Source organism: Procambarus clarkii, chromosome 66 (genome assembly GCF_040958095.1).
Source record: "Procambarus clarkii isolate CNS0578487 chromosome 66, FALCON_Pclarkii_2.0, whole genome shotgun sequence".
In the NCBI taxonomy this organism is placed as follows: domain Eukaryota; kingdom Metazoa; phylum Arthropoda; class Malacostraca; order Decapoda; family Cambaridae; genus Procambarus; species Procambarus clarkii.
In genome coordinates this window covers 28,439,617-28,457,116 of record NC_091215.1, presented here as the reverse complement: position 1 = coordinate 28,457,116, position 17,500 = coordinate 28,439,617, and the positions used below count along the sequence as shown (strand labels likewise).

Sequence of the window (17,500 nt, the reverse complement as noted above, 5' to 3'; positions counted from 1 at the left end):
AATCAACCGGTGTACAGATTACTGGGGTGTGTGCTTGCGGGGGTTGAGCTCTGCTCTTTCGGCCCGTCTCTCAACTGTCAATCAATCAATCAACTGTTACTATAATTGTGTATGTGTGTGTGTGTGTGTGTGTGTGTGTGTGTGTGTGTGTGTGTGTGTGTGTGTGTGTGTGTGTGTCACTGCTTCCCCCCCTCCCTCCCTCCCTGCCGAAATTGACAGCTCGGGCCAGTGACGTCACCCGTGTGATTTTGTGCTTACACATCTGTGCTTTGGGAGAGGGGGAGGGGAGGAGAGGGGGAGGGGGAGAGGGAGGGAGGGGAGAGTGGGAAGGGGTGAGAGAAGGCGGAGAGAGGGAAGAGACATGGGGGGGAACTGGATGGAATAATGTTGTAGGTATTGTATTTTTCTCGTGTTTAAGTCTCTGAAGGTATTCGTCTGACTTTAGTTCGAGCAGTGTAGTCGCCACCAGCCCCACACAACCACACACAACCACCCACAACTACCCACAACCACACACAACTACCCACAACCACACACAACCACACACAACCACCCACAACCACACACAACCACCCACAACCACACACAACCACACACCACCACCCACAACCACACACCACCACACACAACCACCCACAACCACCCACAACCACACACAACCACACACAACCACACACAACCACCAACAACCACCAACAACCACCCACAACCACCCACAACCACACACCACCACCCACAACCACACACAACCACACACAACCACACACCACCACACACCACCACACACAACCACCCACAACCACCAACAACCACCCACAACCACACACCACCACACACAACCACACACAACCACCCACAACCACACACAACCACCAACAACCACCCACAACCACACACAACCACACACCACCACACACAACCACCCACAACCACACACAACCACACACCACCACACACAACCACACACAACCACACACCACCACACACAACCACCCACAACCACACACAACCACCAACAACCACCCACAACCACCCACAACCACACACAACCACACACCACCACACACAACCACCCACAACCACACACCACCACACACAACCACACACAACCACCCACAACCACACACAACCACACACAACCACCCACAACCACACACAACCACACACCACCACACACAACCACCCACAACCACACACCACCACACAACCACCCACAACCACACACAACCACCAACAACCACCCACAACCACCCACAACCACACACAACCACACACAACCACACACAACCACCAACAACCACCCACAACCACCCACAACCACACACAACCACCCACAACCACCCACAACCACCAACAACCACCCACAACCACCCACAACCACCAACAACCACACACAACCACCAACAACCACCCACAACCACACACCACCACCCACAACCACACACAACCACCCACAACCACACACAACCACCAACAACCACCCACAACCACCAACAACCACCCAGCCCCAACACAACCAGTGTCTCCCAGAACAAACAAGGAACGCCTGGGGGGGGGGAGGGGGGGGGGGACTAAGTTTAACACCTGAGAAACAAGTAGTCAAGTCCTTGTTACGAGGCCGCGCGTAAATGGCGTCTTCTACACACACAAACTCCATTTACCAATTTATACTTGATTTACGTCATGCAAATTTTGAAAGCATACAAACTGTGCAGGATGAGAATGGAAAGAGCCGCAGCCCGTCACTCTAGGGTTGGGCGCCAGAGGTGACGTCCTTTCCCATACACTACCCTCCCATACACTACCCCTCCCATACACTACCTTCCTATACACTACCATCCCATACACTATCCTTCCCATACACTACCCTCCCATACACTACCTTCCCATACACTACCCTTCCCATACACTACCTTCCTATACACTACCATCCCATACACTACCCTTCCCATACACTACCCTCCCATACACTACCCTTCCCATACACTACCCTCCCATACACTATCCTCCCATACACTACCCTCCCATACACTACCCCTCCCATACACTACCCTCCCATACACTACCCCTCCCATACACTACCCTTCCCATACACTACCCTCCCATACACTACCCTCCCATACACTACCCTTCCCATACACTACCCTCCCATACACTACCCTCCCATACACTACCCTCCCATACACTACCCTTCCCATACACTACCCTTCCCATACACTACCCTCCCATACACTACCCTCCCATACACTACCCCTCCCATACACTACCCCTCCCATACACTACCCTTCCCATACACTACCCTCCCATACACTACCCTCCCATACACTACCCCTCCCATACACTACCCCTCCCATACACTACCCTCCCATACACTACCCCTCCCATACACTACCCTTCCCATACACTACCCTTCCCATACACTACCCTTCCCATACACTACCCTTCCCATACACTACCCTCCCATACACTACCCTCCCATACACTACCCTTCCCATACACTACCCTCCCATACACTACCCTCCCATACACACCACCAACAAACAAATTTCGCAACAGATGCGAAATAAGAACTTTAAGTTACCACAATATCGGTCTGAGCAAAGGAATACCAAACAGACAGGAAACACAATATTAGAGAGAGAGAGAGAGAGAGAGAGAGAGAGAGAGAGAGAGAGAGAGAGAGAGAGAGAGAGAGAGAGAGAGAGAGAGAGAGAGAGAGAGAGAGAGAGAGAGAGAGAGAGAGAGAGAGAGAGAGAGAGAGAGAGAGAGAGAGAGAGAGAGAGAGAGAGAGAGAGAGAGAGAGAGAGAGAGAGAGAGAGAGAGAGAGAGAAAGAGAGAGAGATAAAGATTATATATATATGACTCACAAAGACACCTGCACACACACCTGTAACACCTGTATTAACAAACAACTGTCAAACACACTCACTGCTTTAACAAGTAGAAAAGGCGACTCCTTGAGCAGGCTATACCTCACAATCCTCACAACTCTGAAGGAGAGAAGCCACAGTGGGGGGACATGATCACACCATACAAGATACTAAGCGGTGTTGACAAAGTACACAAGGGCAGCCTCCTTAAAGTGAGAGAAAGGAAGAGAGGACACAAGTGGAAGCTGCTTGTGCAAAGGCGCATGAATCGAAATATAAGGAAATACTTGTAGCCTGTACGAGTGACCCCTGGTAGTTTGACCCTCTGGTAGTTTGACCCTCTGGTAGTTTGACCCCCTGGTAGTTTGACCCCCTGGTAGTTTGACCCATGGTAGTTTGACCCATGGTAGTTTGACCCATGGTAGTTTGACCCTGCAATGTTGCATAGGAGAGGGGTTGAGGGGGTAGGAGGTGGGGGAGGGGGGATGGGAATGCAGGAAAGAACAAGAGGGGGTACTGGCTGACTCACGCCCATCCCCCCCCTCTGCCCCCTCGAACAAACACACACACACGACCTTGACAGCAATAAAAATCTGGCTTCAATGTTTACTATAACATTATCACCCCTTCCAGGACACCCCCCCCCCCATCACTGCTCCCCAAACCTTCCCCTTCCTCCTCCATCACTGCCCCCTCCTAGACCCCCTTCCCATCACTACCCATCACGCCCCACTGTATAACATGAAGGAGGGGGCGAGTCTGGCCCGTAATAACGTCTTTGAGGTAAAGGATATAGGACAGACTAAAAAGTGGTCTATTCACTAGAGAAAAGCCCGGTGGGCCCTGCTGGTCTTCACCCTTAATGATGTAACCAGCTCGTTGGCCAGTTAATGTTGGGAATTGGTACAGAGATTCCTTAATCTACTCCAGAGGTTGAAGGAGTATGTTGTGTATATGGCAACAGGTGGGGCCACCACACAACAGGTGGGGCCACCACACAACAGGTGGGGCCACCACACAACAGGTGGGGCCACCACACAACAGGTGGGGCCACCACACAACAGGTGGGCCCCCACACAACAGGTGGGGCCACCACACAACAGGTGGGCCCTCACACAACAGGTGGGCCCCCACACAACAGGTGGGGCCACCACACAACAGGTGGGGCCTCCACACAACAGGTGGGGCCACCACACAACAGGTGGGCCACCACACAACAGGTGGGGCCACCACACAACAGGTGGGCCCCCACACAACAGGTGGGGCCACCACACAACAGGTGGGCCCCCACACAACAGGTGGGGCCACCACACAACAGGTGGGGCCACCACACAACAGGTGGGCCTCCACACAACAGGTGGGCCTCCACATAACAGGAGAGCAACAGGTGGGGCCACCACACAACAGGTGGGCCCCCACAACACAGGTGGGCCCCCACACAACAGGTGGGGCCACCACACAACAGGTGGGCCCCCACACAACAGGTGGGCCTCCACATAACAGGAGAGCAACAGGTGGGGTCCCACACAACAGCACAGCAACAGGTGGGCCCCCACACAACAGGACAACAACAGGTGGGCCCCCCACACAACAGGACAGCAACAGGTGGGCCCCACACAACAGGACAGCAACAGGTGGGCCACTACACAACAGCACAGCAACAGGTGGGCCCCCACACAACAGAACAGCAACAGGTGGGGCCCCACACAACAGGACAGCAACAGGTGGGCCCCCACACAACAGGACAACAACAGGTGGGCCCCCCACACAACAGGACAGCAACAGGTGGGCCCCACACAACAGGACAGCAACAGGTGGGCCACTACACAACAGCACAGCAACAGGTGGGCCCCCACACAACAGAACAGCAACAGGTGGCCCCCACACAACAGAACAGCAACAGGTGGGCCCCCCCACAACAGGACAGCAACAGGTGGGCCCCCACACAACAGAACAGCAACAGGTGGGGCCCCACACAACAGAACAGCAACAGGTGGGCCCCCACACAACAGAACAGCAACAGGTGGGCCCCCACACAACAGAACAGCAACAGGTGGGCCCCTACACAACAGAACAGCAACAGGTGGGCCCCCCACACAACAGAACAGCAACAGGTGGGCCCCACACAACAGAACAGCAACAGGTGGGCTCCCCCACAACAGGACAGATGGTAACCCTTGAAGCCTCTTACCTACAGGAAGAAAACGAATGAAGAAGATGAAAGAAGACGAAGGAATGAAGGAAGGAAGAGTAGGCATGAGGCGAGCCACTCCTCGGCCGGGAACGAACCTTCACTTTTTGAAAGATTGTAACAATTTGAGGAAATGATAGCGTGTCGTCGGGCGGCGAGGGACAGTAATCTTGGAGAAGTGATACATGGGATTACCTCGACGTGTGTGTAATCTGGGAGAGTAGCTATGGTTACTGTGGCGGCCAGCGGCGTGGCTGGCACACGAGTCATGCACACCACTACCACCACTACCACCACTATCATACGAGTCATGCACACCACTACCAACACTACCACCACTATCGTACGAGTCATGCACATCACCTCTACTACCACTACAACCACTATCATACGAGTCATGCACACCACCACTACCACTACCACCACTATCATACGAGTCATGTACACCACCACTACCACTATCCCCACTATCATACGAGTCATGCACACCACCACTACCACCACTATCATACGAGTCATGCACACCACCACCACCACTATCACACGAGTCGTGCACACCACCACTACCACTATCATACGAGTCATGCACACCACCACTACCACCACTATCATACGAGTCATGCACACCACCACCACCACTATCATACGAGTTATGCACTCCACCACTACCACCACCACTATCATACGAGTCATGCACACCACCACCACCACTATCATACGAGTCATGCACACCACCACTACCACCACCACTATCATACGAGTCATGCACACCACCACCACCACTATCATACGAGTCATGCACACCACCACTACCACCACCACTATCATACGAGTCATGCACACCACCACCACCACTATCATACGAGTTATGCACTCCACCACTACCACCACCACTATCATACGAGTCATGCACACCACCACCACCACTATCATACGAGTCATGCACACCACCACTACCACCACCACTATCATACGAGTCATGCACACCACCACCACCACTATCATACGAGTCATGCACACCACCACTACCACCACCACTATCATACGAGTCATGCACACCACCACCACCACTATCATACGAGTCATGCACACCACCACCACCACTATCATACGAGTCATGCACACCACCACCACCACTATCATACGAGTCATGCACACCACCACTACCACCACCACTATCATACGAGTCATGTACACCACCACCACCACTATCATACGAGTCATGCACACCACCACTACCACCACCACTATCATACGAGTCATGCACACCACACCACCAACTAACGAACTATCAGGAACCACTACCCCCACGAACTATCAGTAACCACTCGTCCCCATCAAGCAGAGCCAATTTAGCAGCACCCCACAAATGACTAGCATGAAATTTATTTGCATGACTGCAGATCGCATTACAAATCAAGGGGGGGCGGAGATTCAACAAAAGAGCGACGGAGAGAAAAACGGATCCTGGCATTATCGCAATATCGGAAACAAAAATAACAAGCTACAAATTAGTTTGGGACACGTTGACTGAGTCTATGCCAACCCGAGTCTGCTTCTTATCTCTCTTTATCCTTCTGTTTGTTATCCAATCCTTCATCTTCCATTTCCTAATCTCTCTTCCGCTTCTTTCTCCTTAGTTTTTCTTCCCTTTCCTTGTTATCTATCTGCTATATTCCACACACACATAGCCTCTTCTTGCACGACTCATATATTCTGAAGGACGTTCTAAACGACTATATTATCACCTGATAGTCCTGAGTTCCCGGGTTCGATCCCCGGTGGAGGCGGAGACAAATGGGCAAAAATGTTCTCAATGTTCCTGATGCCCCTGTTACCTAGCAGTAAATAGGTACCTGGGAGTTAGACAGCTGCTACGGGCTGGCTGCTTCCTGGGAGATGTGTAACAAAAAGGAAGCCTAGTCGAGGACCGAGCCGCGGGGACGCTAAGCCCCGAAATCATCTCAAGATAACCAAGATAACCGCCGGTAGAACCCCCCAGTAACCACTACAACCACTAACATCCCCCAGTACACCCACCTACACCCCTGGGAGACCCACTAGGGCCTACACCCATAAAAACGTTGGGTTTCGTCACACTCAGACCCTATATACTCTTCTCATTCATTAATTCTATAGCCGCCTTCCTGTCTGAGCCCCCTTTCTGTCTGGCTATCCCGTCTGGTCGTCTGGCTGTCCCGTCTGGGTGTCTGGGTGTCCCGTCTGGCTGTCTGGGTGTCCCGTCTGGCTGTCTGGGTGTCCCGTCTGGCTGTCTGGGTGTCTGGGTGTCCCGTCTGGGTGTCCCGTCTGGTCGTCTGGCTATCCCGTCTGTGTGTCTGGGTGTCCCGTCTGGTCGTCTGGGTGTCCCGTCTGGGTGTCCCGTCTGGCTGTCTGGGTGTCCCGTCTGGCTGTCTGGGTGTCCCGTCTGGCTGTCTGGGTGTCCCGTCTGGTCGTCTGGCTATCCCGTCTGGGTGTCTGGGTGTCCCGTCTGGCTGTCTGGGTGTCCCGTCTGGGTGTCTGGGTGTCCCGTCTGGCTGTCTGGGTGTCTGGGTGTCCCGTCTGGGTGTCTGGGTGTCCCGTCTGGTCGTCTGGGTGTCCCGTCTGGCTGTTTGGGTGTCCCGTCTGGTCGTCTGGGTGTCCCGTCTGGCTGTCTGGGTGTCCCGTCTGGCTGTCCCGTCTGGTCGTCTGGCTATCCCGTCTGGTTGTCTAAGTTGCCATGCTGTCAGTATGACAACAGGGCTTACCTATCATGCTGTCAGTATGACAACAGGGCTTACCTATCATGCTGTCAGTATGACAACAGGGCTTACCTATCATGCTGTCAGTATGACAACAGGGCCTACCTGTCATGCTGTCAGTATGACAACAGGGCCTACCTGTCATGCTGTCAGTATGACAACAGGGCCTACCTGTCATGCTGTCAGTATGACAACAGGGCCTACCTGTCATGCTGTCAGTATGACAACAGGGCTTACCTATCATGCTGTCAGTATGACAACAGGGCCTACCTGTCATGCTGTCAGTATGACAACAGGGCCTACCTATCATGCTGTCAGCAGATACATTTGATGACAGCCTAGAGTATAGACAAGTTCCATTCCTTGTCTTGTATGTACTGAAGTAGAATGGATGGTGGCAGCCCTTGTCTACCTTCTACTTCTACTTTCTACTCCTCTCTGTGTTCTCAGTCTCTCCCTCTGTCTCTCTTACTCTTCCCACCTTCCTTCCTCCTCTCTATCTCCCTCACTCATTGTTATCATTAATTATTTCCTTTTTATTTCAGATACGTTAGATGAGTTTTACTCACCCCAGTCACAATACCTGCCTCACCCCAGTCACAATACCTGCCTCACCCCAGTCACAATACCTGCCTCACCCCAGTCACAATACCTGCCTCACCCCAGTCACAATACCTGCCTCACCCCAGTCACAATACCTGCCTCACCCCAGTCACAATACCTGCCTCACCCCAGTCACAATACCTGCCTCACCCCAGTCACAATACCTGCCTCACCCCAGTCACAATACCTGCCTCACCCCAGTCACAATACCTGCCTCACCCCAGTCACAATACCTGCCTCACCCCAGTCACAATACCTGCCTCACCCCAGTCACAATACCTGCCTCACCCCAGCCACAACAACTGCCTCACCCCAGCCACAATACCTGCCTTACCCCAGCCACAATACCTGCCTCACCCCAGTCACAATACCTGCCTCACCCCAGTCACAATACCTGCCTCACCCCAGTCACAATACCTGCCTCACCCCAGCCACAACACCTGCCTCACCCCACCGACATATAACCTGGGTCAATAGCTATTAAGTCCGTAAGAGCTCACGTGCAGCTCTTGGTTGTGTATAATATGTGCAAACACAATATGTGCTCCCCACACCCCTACCCTCCCTACACCCCTACCCTCCCTACACCCCTTCCCCTACCCTCCCTACACCCCCTACCCTCCCTACACCCCTTCCCCTACCCTCCCTACACCCCCTACCCTCCCTACACCCCTACCCTCCCTACACCCCTACCCTCCCTACACCCCTTCCCCTACCCTCCCCACACCCCTACCCTCCCTACACCCCTACCCTCCCTACACCCCTACCCTCCCTACACCCCTACCCTCCCTACACCCCTACCCTACCCACACCCCTACCCTCCCTACACCCCTTCCCCTACCCTCCCTACACCCCTACCCTCCCTACACCCCTTCCCCTACCCTCCCTAGTGCCGTGTGGCAGTAGGGGTGTACTCTGTACCAGGAGGCAACAGCTTGACATACAGAAAGAGGGAATGCGGGGAAAATGGAAGACCATCTATGCAACGGGAGACAGAAATCAGCGGAAAATCCCCACAGGAAATGGACTTCTTCAGCCACAAATGATGAGAGGCAGCTGGCAAGTGTTTTCCTCTCCAGAGGGACAAGGTATAAGACCAAGGACGTAAGGAAGCATGAAATACTGAACAAATTAAGAGGATATTGATCTATCTTGAGGTTATCTTGAGATGATTTCGGGGCTTTTAGTGTCCCCGCGGTCCGGTCCTCGACCAGGCATCAACCTCCAGGAAGCAGCCCGTGACAGCTGACTAACACCCAGGTACCTATTTACTGCTAGGTAACAGGGGCATAGGGTGAAAGAAACTCTGCCCATTGTTTCTCGCCGGCGCCTGGGATCGAACCCAGGACAACAGGATCACACGTCCAGCATGCTGTCCGCTCAGACGACCCGCTCCCTTGACCCAGACAACTTCTTTAAAGAGCCACATGTGACCCACACAAGGGGCAACAAGTTCAAGCTCAACAAGCCATTACTGAAGGACAGGAAACAGGAGATGGTTTTCCACCCACAGGGGTTACAAACCCGTGGAACCGCCTACCCGCCGTGGCCGTGCTCAAGATATTACTCTAGTTCACAATCTAGTTGGAAAATATTATCAGGAAAAATTAGGATGAGCTTCCACAAGCAGTTGGCTTCCTGTCCCTGTTGAGGCCACTATATAGAATGTTCTCGCCTAGTTGTAGTGGTGAGGGAGGCAGCCAAATACCTTCCACCATGTGATAAGACAATCCAAGAGCTCCATGACCTCCTGAACATACAGCCACTAAACATCAGACTGCAGCACCAAGCCATCAGAGTGTGGAACACCATCCCAATGTTAGAGGACCCAATGTTAGAAAGGTTACTCCAAGATGAGACGCCCCGCTCCCACAGCTGGTGACCCAAGATGAGACGCTCCACTCCCACAGCTGGTGGCCCAAGATGAGACGCCCCGCTCCCACAGCTGGTGACCCAAGATGAGACGCCCTACTCCCACAGCTGGTGGCCCAAGATGAGACGCCCCGCTCCCACAGCTGGTGACCCAAGATGAGACGCCCCACTCCCACAGCTGGTGGCCCAAGATGAGACGCCCTACTCCCACAGCTGGTGGCCCAAGATGAGACGCCCCGCTCCCACAGCTGGTGACCCAAGATGAGACGCCCTACTCCCACAGCTGGTGGCCCAAGATGAGACGCCCCGCTCCCACAGCTGGTGACCCAAGATGAGACGCCCTACTCCCACAGCTGGTGGCCCAAGATGAGACGCCCCGCTCCCACAGCTGGTGACCCAAGATGAGACGCCCCACTCCCACAGCTGGTGACCCAAGATGAGACGCTCCACTCCCACAGCTGGTGGCCCAAGATGAGACGCCCCGCTCCCACAGCTGGTGGCCCAAGATGAGACGCCCCGCTCCCACAGCTGGTGGCCCAAGATGAGACGCTCCACTCCCACAGCTGGTGGCCCAAGATGAGACGCCCCACTCCCACAGCTGGTGACCCAAGATGAGACGCTCCACTCCCACAGCTGGTGGCCCAAGATGAGACGCCCCGCTCCCACAGCTGGTGGCCCAAGATGAGACGCTCCACTCCCACAGCTGGTGGCCCAAGATGAGACGCCCCACTCCCACAGCTGGTGACCCAAGATGAGACGCTCCACTCCCACAGCTGGTGGCCCAAGATGAGACGCCCCGCTCCCACAGCTGGTGGCCCAAGATGAGACGCTCCACTCCCACAGCTGGTGGCCCAAGATGAGACGCCCCGCTCCCACAGCTGGTGGCCCAAGATGAGACGCTCCACTCCCACAGCTGGTGGCCCAAGATGAGACGCCCCGCTCCCACAGCTGGTGGCCCAAGATGAGACGCCCCGCTCCCACAGCTGGTGGCCCAAGATGAGACGCACCGCTCCCACAGCTGGTGGCCCAAGATGAGACGCCCCGCTCCCACAGCTGGTGGCCCAAGATGAGACGCCCCGCTCCCACAGCTGGTGACCCAAGATGAGACGCCCCGCTCCCACAGCTGGTGGCCCAAGATGAGACGCTCCGCTCCCACAGCTGGTGGCCCAAGATGAGACGCCCCGCTCCCACAGCTGGTGGCCCAAGATGAGACGCCCCGCTCCCACAGCTGGTGACCCAAGATGAGACGCCCCGCTCCCACAGCTGGTGGCCCAAGATGAGACGCCCCGCTCCCACAGCTGGTGGCCCAAGATGAGACGCCCCGCTCCCACAGCTGGTGGGAAAAAATATATATATATATGACATTGTCAGACCACGAAGGAAGAATTGAAACGGGAATTTCCTTAAGTACTGTCGTATTTAATAATACTTCTTCAGAAGGAATGGCTACTTGATTTCTAATGAAGATGTATTATTAAATACGAAAGTACTTAAGGAAACTTCTGTTTCAATTCTTCCTTCGTGGTCTGACACTGTCACATTTTTCATCACGTGTTAATTTTCGTGATTTACACACATATATACATATATAAATATATATATACACAATTTTTTCAATGTATTCAATTATTAGGGGAAGGCTGGGGGCTAGGGTTTTTATCTAGTAAATCGCGGCTCTTGGGCCATCAGCTGTGGGAGCGGGGCGTCTCATCTTGGGCCACCAGCTGTGGGAGTGGGGCGTCTCATCTTGGGCCATCAGCTGTGGGAGTGGGGCGTCTCATCTTGGGCCACCAGCTGTGGGAGTGGGGCGTCTCATCTTGGGCCACCAGCTGTGGGAGTGGGGCGTCTCATCTTGGGCCATCACCTGTGGGAGTGGGGCGTCTCATCTTGGGCCATCACCTGTGGGAGCGGGGCGTCTCATCTTGGGCCACCAGCTGTGGGAGTGGGGCGTCTCATCTTGGGCCACCAGCTGTGGGAGTGGGGCGTCTCATCTTGGGCCACCAGCTGTGGGAGTGGGTCGTCTCATCTTGGGCCATCACCTGTGGGAGCGGGGCGTCTCATCTTGGGCCACCAGCTGTGGGAGTGGGGCGTCTCATCTTGGGCCACCAGCTGTGGGAGTGGGGCGTCTCATCTTGGGCCACCAGCTGTGGGAGTGGGGCGTCTCATCTTGGGCCACCAGCTGTGGGAGTGGAGCGTCTCATCTTGGGCCACCAGCTGTGGGAGTGGGGCGTCTCATCTTGGGCCACCAGCTGTGGGAGTGGGGCGTCTCATCTTGGGCCACCAGCTGTGGGAGTGGGGCGTCTCATCTTGGGCCACCAGCTGTGGGAGTGGGGCGTCTCATCTTGGGCCATCAGCTGTGGGAGTGGGGCGTCTCATCTTGGGCCACCAGCTGTGGGAGTGGGGCGTCTCATCTTGGGCCACCAGCTGTGGGAGCGGGGCGTCTCATCTTGGGCCACCAGCTGTGGGAGTGGGGCGTCTCATCTTGGGCCACCAGCTGTGGGAGTGGGACCTCTCATCTTGGACCACCAGCTGTGGGAGTGGGGTGTCTCATCTTGGGCCATCAGCTGTGGGAGCGGGGCGTCTCATCTTGGGCCACCAGCTGTGGGAGCGGGGCGTCTCATCTTGGGCCACCAGCTGTGGGAGCGGGGCGTCTCATCTTGGGCCACCAGCTGTGGGAGCTGGGCGTCTCATCTTGGAGTAACCTTTCTAACATTGGGTCCTCTAACATTTGGATGGTGTTCCACACCCTGATGGCTTGGTGCTGCAGTCTGATGTTTAGTGGCTGTATGTTCAGGAGCTCCTGGAGCTCCTGGATTGTCTGATCACATGGTGGACGGTGTTTAGCTACTCTCCCTCACCATTACAATCAGGCGAAAACAATCTCTCCCCCGCCCCCCCCCACCCCCTACTAACACCTCCTTACGCCTGCCCCCCCCCCTCCTCCTCCCTCACGCCCTCTAGCGAGTAAACAAATGACTCCCCAGCGGGTCAGGGGCACATGTGCCGGCCACAAAACACTCCCAGAGTGAGAAACTTAAGAGCAAGGCAGTGCCTCATGTGGTATAGTGCTGCCTGTGGGGCTCATCCTACACCCAACTCTTGGCTATTTAAACTATCGCTCTCACCGTGGGTATGGGGTGCATAAACCATGATGCATAAACATCAGAGTTGGTAGAGTAGACAGTGAGAGAGAGAGAGAGAGAGAGAGAGAGAGAGAGAGAGAGAGAGAGAGAGAGAGAGAGAGAGAGAGAGAGAGAGAGAGGGAGGGAGAGAGAGAGAGAGAGAGAGAGAGAGAGAGAGAGAGAGAGAGAGAGAGAGAGAGAGAGAGAGAGAGAGAGAGAGAGGGAGAGAGGGAGAGAGGGAGAGAGGGAGAGAGAGAGAGAGAGAGAGAGAGAGAGAGAGAGAGAGAGAGAGAGAGAGAGAGAGAGAGAGAGAGAGAGAGAGAGAGAGAGAGAGAGAGAGAGAGAGAGAGAGAGAGAGAGAGAGAGAAAGGCTCGAACCCAAGTCAGTTGAGGGGAAGGATATGGACTAGACTGGGTCGAGTGGTTTGTCAGGAGACACCTACAGTCCCTCATATCAAGGGGACGGTGGGTCCACCACCGTCCACGGGATGGGTATGGGGTCCATCACCACCCACGGGATGGGTACGGGGTCCACCACCGTCCACGGGATGGGTATGGGGTCCACCACCGTCCACGGGATGGGTATGGGGTCCACCACCACCCACGGGATGGGTATGGGGTCCATCACCGTCCACGGGATGGGTATGGGGTCCATCACCACCCACGGGATGGGTATGGGGTCCATCACCACCCACGGGATGGGTATGGGGTCCATCACCACCCACGGGATGGGTATGGGGTCCACCACCACCCACGGGATGGGTATGGGGTCCATCACCACCCACGGGATGGGTATGGGGTCCACCACCGTCCACGGGATGGGTATGGGGTCCACCACCACCCACGGGATGGGTATGGGGTCCATCACCGTCCACGGGATGGGTATGGGGTCCACCACCACCCACGGGATGGGTATGGGGTCCACCACCACCCACGGGATGGGTATGGGGTCCACCACCACCCACGGGATGGGTATGGGGTCCATCACCGTCCACGGGATGGGTATGGGGTCCACCACCACCCACGGGATGGGTATGGGGTCCACCACCACCCACGGGATGGGTATGGGGTCCATCACCACCCACGGGATGGGTATGGGGTCCACCACCACCCGCGGGATGGGTATGGGGTCCATCACCGCCCACGGGATGGGTGGTAGTGGCCCCCAGAAAGCCAACAAGACATAGTGAGAGCCACCAAGACACAGTAAGAGCCACAAGACAGCGGTAAGAGTCACCAAGACATAGTAAGAGCCACCATGACATAGTAAGAGTCACCAAGACGTAGTAAGAGCCTGGTGAGGCAGGGCGCGAGGTGTGCAGGGGTAAATGTTATCATTTAGAGAGTGCCAGATAAACACCACTTGGAGTGCCACATAGCACATCGTGGCACCTTCTCTGCCGGCGGGGCCACTTGTGCATCTTGCATCTCTCTCTTGTATTGTCTTGTAGGTTATGTTCTTCCTGTATTTCACCCTGCTGTATTTCATGCTGATGTATTTCATGTTGCTGCTGTATTTCATGTTGATGTATTTCATGTTGCTGCTGTATTTCATGTTGATGTATTTCATGTTGCTGCTGTATTTCATGTTGATGTATTTCATGTTGCTGCTGTATTTCATGTTGATGTATTTCATGTTGATGTATTTCATGTTGCTGCTGTATTTCATGTTGATGTATTTTATGTTGCTGCTGTATTTCATGCTGCTGTATTTCATGTTGCTGCTGTATTTCATGCTGCTGTATTTCATGTTGCTGTAGGGTATGTGGTTGCTGGTCTCGTATCTGATGTTGCTGTTGCACGTTTCATAGCACTTTACTGCTACTTGAACATGTGAGAGGGGGGTAAGACAGTCGAACGCTCGCGAAACGCCAGGCGAGTGTCTTACCACTGAGCCACGGGGGGGGGGGGGGACTGCAGTGAGGTCGGACAACGGAGGGAAGCGTCGTCCAGGGAAGACGATAAACTTCATAAGTCGGAGCACAGGTCCTGCTGGTGGCCCCTACTGATGCTCTAGTTTATTGTATGACTAGGACACTCCTATTTTATACATTGGAGTCTTGTCTTTAAAATCCTAGTTAATCAGGATCTTTCATATATTCAGAGTGTTAATGTTACTGTTATCTTGGCTCGGTTAGAGGAGGTTAGAGGAGTACTGTTATCTAGCTCGGTTAGAGGAGTGTAGAGGAGTACTGTTATCTAGGCTCGGTTAGAGGAGTTAGAGGAGTACTGTTATCTAGCTCGGTTAGAGGAGTGTAGGGGGAGGGGGGGGGGGTTATAGGACAGTGTTGGGGGGGAGAGTGTTGGGGGGAGGGGAGGGAAGAGTGTTGGGGGGGGGGAGGGGAGAGTGTTGGGGGGAGGGGAGAGTGTGGGTGGGGGGGGATAGTGTGTACTGGGAGAGGGTAGTGTGTGTACACAGGGAGGGGGAGAGTGTTGGGGGGGGGGGAGTGTGTGGGTGGGGGGGGGGCAGTGTGTACTGGGAGAGGGTAGAGTGTGTACACAGGGGGGGGGGAGAGTAGTGAGCCTGGTCTAAGAGGTGACCTTGAAGGTCAGGGGCCAGATTCACGAAGCAGTTACGCAAGCACTTATGAACCTGTCCATCTTTTTTTTCTCAATCTTTGGCGGCTTTGTTGACAATTATTAAACAATTAATGAGCTCCGAAGCACCAGGAGGCTGTTTATAACAATAACAACAGTTGATTGGCAAGTGTTCGTGCTTGTAAACTGTTTAATAAATGTAACCAAAGCCGTCAAAGATTGAGGAAAGATGTACACGTTCGTAAGTGCTTGCGTAACTGCTTCGTGAATCTGGCCCCAGGACACGTATTGTGTTCCCTGCTCGCTCACACTCAACATTTGGGAAGAAACATACCAAACACTGGTCGCCATTCCCGTAGAGTTAATGACCACTTATGACCTGTAACACTTAATAGAAAAGAACTTACTGACTCCCAACGACCTGAAAGTACTAGTATAAAAAGCTATGATTTGTTCAGATCTGAAACCTACATCTATGGACAGCACAAAACGTCCACTAGACTGTGCGACACAGTGGTTGCAAGGATCAGGTTGGGTTACCGTTACCTGTGGCAGGTGGCTGCAGGTGACGGGTCTCCCAATCCTGAGCACTCCAGTTGCAAACTCTGTGAGCAGGAACTACGGCATGATCTCCCGCACTACATCACTGAATGCCCAGTTATTAGACCTTTCAGACCAGTTGGCATGAGGTACCTGGAGCTTTGCAATTACTTTATTCACTCTCGTATTCTTGAAGATATCCTCACAGTATACCCAAAATTTGCCAGTGCAGGCTATTAAACACATGGCTCTGTATGACTAACCATCCTGCGAGATGGGGACTTGTATTACCACTGCTACCTTATTCAATCTTGTGTTGATGATATCCTCAAAATGCTTCAGGAGTCTGCTAGTGTAGACTGCCTATCACATGCCTCTGTATGACTAACCATCCTGTGTGATGGGGATTTTTTTAGCATCACCTAGTTAGCTTTTTATATATAAATATATAAACATATATATTTATATATATAAACAATATATATAAACACACATACACACACCCGTTTCCCCTGCATTGGACTCGGTAGGTTAGGTTAGGTTAGATTAGATTTTATTAGATTTCTTTAAGTTAGATTAGGTTAGGTTAGGTTTACTCTACCTGCCGGCCTTAACTCTGTAACTATCCTTGCGTTGGAGCCCTCTGCCCTTGAAGTGGTGGATAGAGGTCGCTTCAACCACTTAAAACCCCCCTCCATCCATCCCTCCCTCTTCCCCCCTCCCCTCACCTTTGCTTTCCCCCTTGTTGACCACCTGATTACAAAGTCACGACCACTTCCCTACACTTTTTCACTTTTCCAGCTTCCTCTTGATGTCCCCTCTTTCTCCCCTTTGGTCTCGGTACAAAGAGGCTTCATGGTCTTAGCTACCTCGTCTCAGTATCGTGTGTGTGGGTCGTCTACGTGTCTCTACGCGATCAGCAACAGCAACAGAAGAACAGTAGCAACAGCAGCAACAGTAGCAACAGAAGAACAGTAGCAACAGCAGCAACAGTAGCAACAGAAGAACAGTAGCAACAGTAGCAAC

General features: G+C 53.7%; 1 protein-coding gene across 4 annotated transcripts in view; it reads right to left on the bottom strand.

Moving 5' to 3' along the window:
- The window catches only part of Fs (Follistatin), a 147,272-nt gene that overhangs the window by 77,855 nt on the left and 51,917 nt on the right, over window positions 1-17,500 (bottom strand). The window lies entirely within an intron of this gene.